The sequence below is a fragment of the Pongo abelii genome, chromosome 17 (genome assembly GCF_028885655.2).
Source record: "Pongo abelii isolate AG06213 chromosome 17, NHGRI_mPonAbe1-v2.0_pri, whole genome shotgun sequence".
In the NCBI taxonomy this organism is placed as follows: domain Eukaryota; kingdom Metazoa; phylum Chordata; class Mammalia; order Primates; family Hominidae; genus Pongo; species Pongo abelii.
This window is the reverse complement of record NC_072002.2, coordinates 50,356,469-50,368,545: the sequence shown is the minus strand read 5'-3', so window position 1 is coordinate 50,368,545 and position 12,077 is coordinate 50,356,469. Positions and strand designations below refer to the sequence as shown.

At 38.4% G+C, this 12,077-nt stretch overlaps 1 protein-coding gene across 5 annotated transcripts in view; it reads left to right on the top strand.

Annotated features, from left to right (window-relative positions):
- Window positions 1-12,077, top strand: part of RPRD1A (regulation of nuclear pre-mRNA domain containing 1A) — a 77,817-nt gene that overhangs the window by 21,025 nt on the left and 44,715 nt on the right.

Below are 12,077 nucleotides of genomic sequence, written 5' to 3'. Positions count from 1 at the left end.
TGAGTGGGATTGGAAGTCTAGGTTCCCTACTTTGTTTTCTCTGACACTGCTCTGGTAGGGATGTTGGGCTCCACATTACAGTACTGTGAGGGTGGAAGTCTAGGCTTACTGTTTTCTTTGCTGGTGTGGGTGTGGCAGAAGATTTTTTCGATGGTGTTTGGCTGGAGCAGAGCTGTTTTTGTGTAAAATGTTTTCCGTTTTGCTGTTATAATAGGAAAATCATTACCTATATTAAAATTTTAATATAATCATAAAAGCTCTATCACACCTAAAAAAGTTAACTATGACTCTTGGTTATCTGAAGCCCAGTCCATGTTCAGTAGCCCATGTTTCCTCAAAAATGTCTGTATAGTTAGTCTTCAAAATAGAATCCAACAATGTCCACACATGACTTTTGATAAACAGTCTCTTAAGTGCCCCCCCCCCTTTTTTCCCATGCAGTTTATTTGTTGAGAAGACTGTGTCACATGGATTTTAGAATTTGTCTCATTTCACTTGGCTAATTCAGCCCTCATGATGTGATTCCCAAGGAATGTTTTATTGATTGTTGATTGTGCATTTCTGTTGCATCACATTAGGAGACAAATAATGTCACATTATTCACTAATAATAGTTACTTAGAACCATCATTTCATCAGGTTGCAAAGTTGCGAATGTCTAATTCTTTCAGTCTTTCTGAATTTATTAGGTGTGATAGAGCTTTCAGTCTTTCTGGAAGAATTAGAAATTCTTCATTTACTATTTATTATTCTTTAACAGTGGTTCTCAAAAGTATTGTTCCCAGGCTGCCAGCATCAGTATCACTCCAGAACTTACTGAAAATGCAAATTCGTGAGTCCTTCCCCAGACAGAAACTATGTAAGCAGTGACCAGTACTGTGTTTTAACAAGCTTTCTTGGTGATTCCGAGGCACACTGGAATTTGAATACCTGTTCTACCAGAGCTTTCCTTCATCAGCCTTTGGTTATTCTGAAATACAGTACATATTAGGAAAAGCAGGGTAATTTTTTCCCTTTGTCAATTGAGTTAGTTTTTTTGCGACCTCTATTTTTTAATATATATTTTTATTTTTGAGACGGAGTATTGCTCTGTCACCCAGGATGGAGTGCAGTGGTGCGATCTTGGCTCACTGCAACCTCCACCTCCCAGGTTCAAGTGATTCTCATGCCTCAGCCTCCTGAGTAGCAGGGATTACAGGCATGCACCACCACATCTGGCTAATTTCTGTATTTTTAGTAGAGACAGGGTTTCTTCATGTTGTCCAGGCTCATCTTGAACTCCTGACCTCAAGTGATCCACCCACTTTGGCCTCCCAAAGTGCTGTGATTATAGGCATGAACCACCATGCCTGGCCTATTTTTTTTTAAAGTTATCATTTTGAACTCATGGATTTTTATATGTTTGTGTTTCAGACTATTTATTTTTGATGCCCTTTTGTCAGTGGCAGCCTCTTGGAAGATTGCTTGTGTCCTTTGGATACAATTGCAGTTTTTAAAATCACTTTTATCCTTTCCAGTGTGCCAAGATGTCCTTGGTACATTTTGTGCATTTCCTGCTTTTATTTGCCAGAGAACGTGAGACTTGACTTGCTTTTATTTAGTTATTTTATTTTTTATATTTTTTGATACTGAGTCTCGCTCTGTTGTCCAGGCTGGAGTGCGGTGGTGTCATCTTGGCACACTGTAACCTCCACCTCCTGGGTTCAAGTGATTCTTGTGCCTCAGCTTCCTGAGTAGCTGGGATTACAGGCATGCACCACCGTGCCTGGCTAATTTTTGTATTTTTAGTAGAGATGGGGTTTCACCATGTTGGCCAGGCTGGTCTTGAACTCCTGTCCTCTGGTGATCCACCCGCCTCTGCCTCCCAAAATGCTGGGATTACAGGTGTGAGCTTCTGTGCCCGGCTTTGATCTGCTTTTATTAATGAAATGTTTTTTAGGGACCACAGTGTGGGGCTTGAGAGTGCTGATTGATTTCACTGTAATTTACATTTAATTACAGTTTCCCTTTGAACAATATGGGTTTGAACTGCCCAGGTCCACTTCTATGTGAATTTTTTTCAGTAAAAGTTACATGAGTGTGTCTGCCTTCCTTTCTACCTCCTTCACCCCTTCTGCCTTTGACATTCCTGAGACAGCAAGACCAACCGCTCCTCTTCCCCTTCTTCCTCCTTAGCCTATTCAACATTAAAATGACAAAGAGAAAACCTTTTTGATGAAAACACCTCCACTTAATAATAAATGTTTTCTTTCTATGATTTTCTTAACATTTTCTTTTCTCTAGCTTACTTTAGTGTCAGAATACAGTATATAGTTTATATAACATACAAAATATGTGTTATTTATGTTATCAGTAAAGTTTCTGCTCAGTGATTGTTAGTAGTTAAGTTTTTTGGGAGTCAGAAGTTATACATGGGTTTTTTACTGCACAGGGCGTTGGCCCCCTTTACCCCCCATTGTTGAAGGGTCAACTGTACTGTAATAATTGTTTCGTTGGTAAAATGAGGATAACTTACCTTGTAGGGTTGTTTTGAAGGTTAAATGAGATACATAATAAACTTAGAACAGTGCTCAGGTCATAAAAATTGTAGTCAATATTATTTCTTTCAATTTATTTGTAAAACAAAAAAGTTTTAGTCTCAATTTCATTCTAGAAGTGTAATGTGAATAAATGGGTGGTGTATATTCTTCCATAACTGTTCCAGTTGACAGTGTATTTTACAGTGGTCTAATGGTCCAGGATGAAGTTTATTCTTCTTAGGACTTTTATAATTCATTTGTTGCATATACTGAAATTGAAGGTTTAAAAATTATTTTTTTCACAAAAATTTCTCAGGAATTGGCATTTCCTTGGCCTTTTAGAATGGAAAAGATGTTCCTTTGCTTGGACCTGGGAGTTCTTTTGTTCTCCTTAACCAAGCATTGATACAGGAGAAGCCATGGATAAATGCACCTACAGGACAAAGTCAGTTGGTGGAGTACCAGGCCAGCACTATGCTGAAGCCGTTTTCAGCATGTAGGCTCAGATTAATAATATATAATTTATATGTTTCTCTTTTATAACTTAATTCTTTGTTGGTAACTCCCCTTCTTCCCCACCCCTGATTCTTCTTGATCTTTCCCAAAGATATAGTTATTGTTTACTGTGTTTGTGTGTGTGTGTAACTTAATACTATGTCTTTGATATTTTTCCATATCAGTACATCAATTGGTTTCATTTTTGAACAGCTGCAGAATATTGTGTAGATTGTATGGATGTGCCATGGTTTATTCAGTTCTTTCTTGATGCTGTCATGAATATCCTTAATGATTTCTTTGTGCATTTATGAGAAATATATCCATAGGATAAATTCTTAGAAGTAAAATGTGCAAGGTGAAGAAGGTATGTGCATTTATGTTTTCTGATAGATATTGCCAAGTTGTTTTTCTGAGAGGTTATTTATGATTTAACCACCAGTGTCTGAAGGTATCTAAATTTGGTCATCTCACCCATACTTTTGTCAATTTTAGTTGGTGTCAGACTTTAGTCTTGGTCACTCTAGTAGGTTGAAAATGGTATTTGGTTTTAATTCTTTTTTTTTTTTTTTTTTTTTTTTGGAGACAGGGTCTCAGTCTGGCCCAGGCTGGAGTGCAGTGGCGCGATCTCGGCTCACTGCAAGCTCTGCCTCCCAGGTTCACACCATTCTCCTGCCTCAGCCTCCCGAGTAGCTGGGACTACAGGCGCCCGCCACCACGCCTGGCTAATTTTTTGTATTTTTAGTAGAGACGGGGTTTCACTGTGTTCGCCAGGATGGTCTCGATCTCCTGACCTCATGATCCACCCGCCTCGGCCTCCCAAAGTGCTGGGATTACAGGCGTGAGCCACCGCGCCTGGCCGGTTTTAATTCTTTAACATTTGTGTTTCTTTGTACTTCCTGTGCACATGTCTTGACTGTTTTTCTATAGGTTATTGCTTTGTAAGAACTGTAGAGTGAAGGAAGGAAAATGAAAATAGTTGAACTCAATACATTTTAAAAACGTATGAATAGAGTGCTAAGGAAGTTTGTCTTTCATAATCTGAATTAAAAATTGTTGAGGTTTCTGACAGCAGTGTAATTTTACATGTGTTCCCCTCTCTGCTGTGCTGGCTGAGGTTAATGATCAGAAACTAAGTTACTGGGACAAGTAATTAAAGCCACAAGTCTAGGCCAAAATGTATTCAGTAAATGTCAATCAAATTAGGAGCTAGCTGTTGGGTTTGATTCTGGTAGATTTGACAGTCATTGCTCTCAATGGAACTTAGTTTAGTTGTGAAGCACTACATGAAATAAAAATAATTATAGTTAGGGTAGATGTGCCATAGGAATAGTATGGAGTGCTATGAAAGCATCTCAGGGCTGCCTAACCTATGTGGGCTCGTTGGTCAGGGAAAACTGGAGGAACCCATTTAACTGAGGTCGGAAGTATGGTAGGAGTTGGGAAACTTGGAGGATAGTGTTGGAAAAGAGTAGTGTAAATGGTGGAGATCTCTTTGTTTAAGGCCTTTGGTTCATATTAAGGATTTTAAAATGTTGTTTGGAGAACAATAGAAAATCTTTAAGGGCTTGTAAGCAAGAATTGACAGGATCAATCCCTACTGTGTAATTTGAAATGTGAACCTGAACTCTCCCAAGGAATAGGCTGCCAAATCTGAGACCTCCTGGCAGTAGTACAGAAGTACATCACCTTTACCCACTTTTCACCCACCTCTGCTGTGGAGAAGCAGCCAGCTGTGTCTGACTGAACTCTTTGTCCTGTCTGGGACAGATAGAATCCATTGAAGAATCATCTGTTGATGATATGCTTTCTGTGGCAAAGATGTTGACTAACTTAAAGCAGTTTTTGGCTTACAACCACCTATCCATCCATAGGAACATGTCTTCCCCACAATGCCACAGGCAGAAGGAAAAGTCTTGAAGTTGTTAGAATCTATAGGTTTTGGAAACAGGTTCAGAGAAACACTCTCAGGATACAAGTCTACACAGCACAGACCTTTCATTTTTGCCTCAGAAAATGCTGATTTCCACAAATGTGTGTTTTTAATTTGTTGCAGTACATTTTTAAAATGAATGCTTAGGTATAAAATTATCTCAGGGTTAAGGAACTGAATTAGATCTATCTCCATGCTTTTCTGAACTAAAAGAAACAGGGTTTAGTTGGGAGAGAATCTAGTAAGTTGGAGATAGGCCTGCTGTGGGGAGAGGGATTACTGCAGTAGGACTTAAGATAGCATGAGGATACCAAAGAATTCGGAGAAAAGGGTTCTATAAGATGGAAGAGAAGTTTAGGGCCTTTTAAAAGCCATACATAAGAGGAAGTGCTACATAATTAACTCCTTGGTTTCAGGAGAGATACGTGGGGATTATTAATGAAAAATTTTTATTATTTTTTAAAATTTTTATAAATGGAGCCGGTGTAGGTGATAATTGAGAAAACCTGAAGATTATCCAGAAAGTTAGGAACAGGTTCCTTTTGATTAATTGTTTTAGTATATTTGAGACTATGCAGAAAACCTTTCTTCAATTCTCATTTGAATTTCACTCAACTTCAGGAATACTTAATGTAGTAGTATTCTGCATTAAACTCTAATGTGGAATTCTTTTTTTTCACCTGAAATTGAGCAGTGTTTCTAGTTCATTCTGAAAGACAATTACTGTAAAGAACTATTTAATTCTAGAAGGTGTAAATATTTTCTTGTTAATTGCTTCCTTTTAGAGTGGAGGTACAACAAATGAGAAATTCCAATTGGAGATTTTGTCAAACAGGAATTTACTGTAAGTGAATAAAAACACTTTTCTTCTATGTAAGTACCACTTGCCTAAAAAGCTTAGAAATTTTTAGGGGTGATTAGATGTGGGCAAGGAGGTACTACATAGAAAAATGAAAGGCAAAATTCCTGTGATCACAACTCTAGTTTTGAATTCTTTCTTCTTTCATTGCCTATTGCAGTATTCTTAGTGCTCAGTGTTACCTACTTCTAGTTTTCCTAATGTACCTCAGGGTATCCCATTCGCCCCTGCACCCAAATTAAAAGTTCAGTACTTCTCTTTTTGTTTACAAAATGAAGCTGAAACACTTGTTAGCTTGGTATTTAGTTTAAGTCTTCCCTTCTTTCCAGCTTTACACTTCATTATTCCCTCATATATAGTGTACAGTGCATTCATTAGGTCATGAGCGGAGCTTCTTTCTGCCAAGAATATTCTTTTCACTAATGTTTCTTAACACATTTACACATATGGCTTAAGTAGGCTTTTATCAACCTGACTGTTGAGTCGTCTTTTATTCCTGGTAGCTAATGTGGTGTCTGTGAATGGTAGATACCAAGTAATTATTTGTTGACTGTATGAGTGGCATGAGATCTTAATCATTTATAATTATCCTTTAGTTAAATGCATTTATAGTTCTGTCTAACTCAAACTTCGGGAAGATAATTAAATTACACTTAAAATTTGAGGATTTAATATGTGTATACTATATAAGCAGGATATATAGAATCTTTTTCTAGTCTGTAGTCATTCATTTTACCAGGGAAATAAATGAAGATGTCTAGTAATTGTTAATAAATCTTTAATAGATTTTTGTTTCAAAATGACTTTTCTCCTGATTTTCTTGTACAAGACCTGCAGTAATGCTCATTCCTCCCATTGATATGTATGTGTATGTATATGTACATGTGCATATATTTGTGTGTGTGTATATGTGCATGTGTTTCCTTATTCAATTTCCTGCTGCTGCTTTCCATGTAGGTTTCCCTCGGAATGATGGTTCTTATGTTTATAGGTAACAGGATTTTAGCTGTTTATTGTATTTATCAGCATTGCCATCTACTGTAGTTTTAAATTCAGTCTTCATAAACCATGGATGATTAATTTAGATTATTATGATATTGTGCAGCATATAAAAATGAGTGCACATATGGTATGTACAATGTAAGAAAATAGGTAACACTTCTCCTACCACTTTCTACCATTATGAACAACTAAAACTATGAACTGATTATGAAGTAGTGGAACTAGAGATGACATTTTAATCCTTTCACTGAGTAAGTCTGTTTCATATTGTTTAATAGTCCGGACTCTGATTTCTTTTTGAAGCTTGGTAATTGATCTTTTAGATGAATTGTTTGTGGTAGGTTATATAACTGTCTCCTGGTTATATGATGAACTGAACGTTTATTACCATGCCCCTTCTGGGGGATGTGCTCAACTTTTTAGGTAATTGTATTAGTCTCCTCTCACATTGCTATAAAGAACTGAGACTGGGTAATTTTTGAAGAAAAGAAATTTAATTGACTCACAGTTCTGCATTGCTGGGGAGGCCTCAGGAAACTTACAGTCATGGCACCCACCAGGCCCTTCCCCTGACATGTGGAGATTACAATTTGACACGAGATTTGGGTGGGGACACAGCCGAATGATACCATTCCACCTCTGGCCCCTCCCAAATCTCATGTCCTTCTTACATTTCAAAACCAATCATGCTTTCCCAATAGTCCCCCAGAGTCTTAACTCATTCTAGCATTAACTGAAAAGCCCAAGTCCAAAGTCTCACCTGAGATAAGGCAAGTCTTTTCCACCTATGAGCCTGTGAAATAAAAAACAAATTAGTTACTTCCAAGATACAACGGGGGTATCATAGGTATTTGGTAAATGCTCCTGTTCCAAAAGGGAGAAATTGGCCAAAACAAGGGGGGTATAGGCCCCATGCAAGTCCGAAACCCAGCAGGGCAGCCATTAAACTTTAAAGCTCCAAAATCACCTTTGACTCCCTGTCTCACATCCAGGGCACACTGATGCAAGGGGTGGGCTACCACTGCCTTGGGCAGCACCTTCATGGGCTGATGTTGACTGCCTGTGGCTTTTCCAGGCACGAATGCAAGTTGTCTGTAGATCTACCATTCTGAGGTCTGGAGGACAGTAGCCCTCTTCTTGAACTCCACTAGGCAGTGCCTCATGGGGACCCCATGTGGGAGCTCCAATCCCACATTTCCCCTACGCACTGCCCTAGCAGAGATTCTCCATGAGGGCTCCGCCCCTGCAACAGACGTTTGCCTGGACATCCAGGTGTTTCCATATATCCTCTGAAATCTAGGTGGAGGTTCCCAAACCTTAATTATTGCCTTCTGTGCATCCACAGGCCTACCACCACATGGAAGCCACCAAGGCTTGGGGCTTGCACCCCCTGAATTTATGGCCCAAGCTGTGCCCTGGCCCTTTTTAGCCACGGCTAGAGCTGGAGCAGCTGGGATGCAGGGCACCAAATCGTGAGATTGCACAAAGCAACAAGGCCCTGGGCCTGGCTCAGGAAACCATTTTTTCCTCCTCGGCCTCTGGGCCTGTGATGGGAGAGCCTGCCATGAAGGTCTCTGACATGCCCTGGAGACATTTTCCCCGTTGTCTTAGGGATGAACATTTGGCCCCTCGTTACTTGCAAATTTTTGTAGCCCACCTGGATTTCTCTTCAGAAAATGGGTTTTCTTTTCTGTTGTATCCTCAGGCTGCAAATTTTCCGAACTTTAATGTTCCATTTCTCTTTTAAACATAAGTTCCAATTCCAAACAATATCTTTGTGAATGCCTAAAACTGAATGCTTTTAAGAGCACCCAAGTCACTTTAATGCTTTGCTGGCTAGAAATTTCTTCCACCAGATACCCTAAATCATCTCTTTCAACCTCAAAGTTCCACAGATCTCTAGGGCAGGGGCAAAATGCTGCCAGTCTTGTTGCTAAAGCATAGTGAGAGTCACCTTTATTCCAGTTTCCAACAGGTTCCTCATCTCCATCTGAGACCACTTCAGCCTGGACTTCATTGTCTACTTCACTATCAGCATTTTGGTCAAAGCCATTCAACAGGTCTCTAGGAAGTTCCAAACTTTCCCACATCTTCCTGTTGTCTTCAGAGCCCTCCAAACTGTTCCAACCTCTGCCTGTTACCCAGTTCCAAAGTGGCTTCCACATTTTCAGGTATCTTTACAGCAGTGCCCCACTACTTGGTGCCAATTTACTGTATTAGTCTGTTCACATGCTGTTATGAAGAAATACCTGAGACTGGGTAATTTATAAAGGAAAGAGATTTAATTGACGCACAGTTCTTCAGGGCTGGGGAGGCCTCAGGAAACTTACAATCTGACAGAAGAGAAAGCAAACACGTCCATATTCACATGGTGGCAGGAAGAAGTACAGAGTGAAGTTGGGGAAAGCCCTTTATAAAACCATTAGATCTCATGAGAACTCACTTACTAACATGAGAAAAACATGGAGGTTGCTGCCCCCATGATTCAATTATCTCCCACCTGGTTCCTCCTATGACATGGGATTATGGGAACCACAATTCAAGATTTGGGTGGGGACACAGCCAAACCATATCACAAGTATGTATTATTTATGATTGTTTCTGTATTGGTGTGATATATTCATGGGGAGAAGAAATAAAGAAAAAAAAACTAACATTTTAGTGATGTGATCTATCATCTGCCAATTTGTATGGAACTTACAAACTCCTGATTGAACAGGAAAGGTTAATTTTAGTCTGTACTTAGCGTGGTCCCTGGTACATGGCAAACATTAATAAATGCTATTTAAATTGAATGGACGGTTTGGAAAACCGGTGTTTTTGGAAAGAACCCCATGAGCAACAGAAACATAGGAATTAACTAAGTCAGACCTGTCATTTAGTCTTAAATTCTTTGTTGCCAACAGTGGCATTTCTTTGCGGAATTATGAAATGGTTTGTTTTCCCTTTCTGTTAACTTTCTGTTTCTCTTTTAATAACAATTTATGGCTCTGTTATTTTTAAAAATATCAAAATTCATTTGGATATTTTTTTGTGTGATTTTCTTGCATTGCTTGCTGTGATTACTGCCATTAATTATTTGCTGTATGTATAGGAACACATAATTTTAAATGGAAGTAAATTTCTTTCCCTGAAAATTTAGGGAAGGGCATAAGTTGTGATGATTGCTGGGTGTTTTTCATATTTTTATTTGGTCCTACAAAGATAAAAGTGAAAATAGTATCTTGGTATTTGGACCCCATGCTCAATCTCCTCATATGGAATTTGTCCTTTGGAAAACACTGGTAAATATATTTTTTAAATCTTGTAAATTTTTATTTTAGTGTATATTGTAAAAGCAATTCTGAATTCTTTGAGAGATTAATATAATCCATGAATTTAAAAAACATTCCAGGGCCAGGCACAGTGGCTCACACCAGTAATCCCAGCACTTTGGGAGGCCTAGGTGGAAGGGTCACTTGAGCCCAGGAGTTCAAGACCAGCCTGGGCAACAAAGTAAGACCTTATCTGTACAAAAAATTTAAAAAATTAGCCAGGCATGGTGGCGTGTGCCTGTGGTTCCAGCTACTTGGGAAGCTGAGGCAGGAGGATTGCTTGAGCCCAGGAGGTTGAGGCTGCAGTGAGCCTTTAGTCTGGGAGACAGAGAGACCTTGTCTCAAAAAAAACAAAAAAAAAAACACCTTTTTTTGTTTTTGTGGTAATAAATATTATTTACCATCTTCATTTTTTCAGTGTACAGTCCAGTAGTGTTAAGTACATTGTTGTGTAGCCAGTTTCCAGAACTGTTCGTTTTGCAAAACTGAGACTCTACCCATGAATAATTTCCTATTCTCCTCCCATTCCCACAGTGTTTGGCAACTACCCTTCTACTCTTTTTTTCTATGAATTTGACTACCTCCAATAAGTAGAATCATACAGTGGTTTGTCTTTTTTCATGACTTGATTATTTCACCTGGCATGATGTCCTCGAGATTCATCCATGTTGTAACATGTGCCAACATTTCCTTCTTCTATAAGGCTGAATAATACTTTATTGAATATATAATTCACATTTTGTTTATTCATTGATCAGTGGGTTAGGTTGCTCTTAACTCTTGGCTATTGTGAATAATGCTGCTAACATTGTAAAATATTTTTATTTCAGTTGCTACTTTTTGTTTTGCATTGTTTTATCTTTCTTCTTTTCAGTTGCTACTTTTGAGTCTCAAAAGGCTAACATGCCCTTTTAATTATGACAGGAAGCATGGTCTAGTTGTTAAGAGGGATTTGCTTGGCTGTTGGACTTTTTGGATTCCAATCCTGGCTTATCTCTTCCTCATTATTTCCCTGAGGGCAAATAATGTTTTTGACTTTGTTTGTTCAACTGCCAAATAGAGACATATTGTTAGGATTGAGATAATATATGTAAAGTGCTTGGAATACTGTGTAGCACATAGTAAAAGTGCAGTGAAAGGATTCTGTTTGTTCAGGTACCCATTCAAAAGTAATGCAGGCAATCTCCCAATTAGATAATACAAATTTGAGTTTCTAAACTCATTTGACACTGGGAAGGCAAAAATCTGGATTGAACAATACCAATCTATTTTGTGGGTGGGATTGAGAGGGCAGGGATGGGTACAAAAGAGACAGGACTGAATGTTAGGATAGGGTCCTGATATCTTAACCAGTTATACACTGGTTTATCTAACCAGACAAGGAGCCTGAAAACCAGAAGTTGGTCTCTGTTATAGCCATCTCTTCTTATCTGTATTCCATGCCAGCAACTTTCAAAATCATGAAAAGTGGTAGACAGCAATTTAAACAGACAAACCAGGTTATACAGTGGCATGGCACAGGTTTGTAAAGTTTGATCAGTTGTGACTTAGTATATGAGAAGGTTGGGCTTCTAGTTGCTCCTCGAGAATGATGTGAACTCAGAGGAGACTTTTTAATATGTCAAATGCTTAAATTTGTAAATTGAATACTTAACATCTAGAGGACCACATGTAGCCTGATCAAGATTTTTGTCTTAAATCCAATAAGATAGCCCACATCAATAGGATACTGCATAATTGGTCCTGACCATAAGTTTCCTACACCATTGTACTATGGATGCCACAAGGTATGATGCTTCTGAATATAACTGTACTACATTGAGTGATTCAAATTTAATTCTAGTAAAATATAAGAATAGTATAAAAGATTATGTTCAGCACTGTTTTCCTTATGTATAATCTTATTTGAGTCATATTCAGTAGTAGTATGCTATTTAACATTGTAACCAGTAAAAA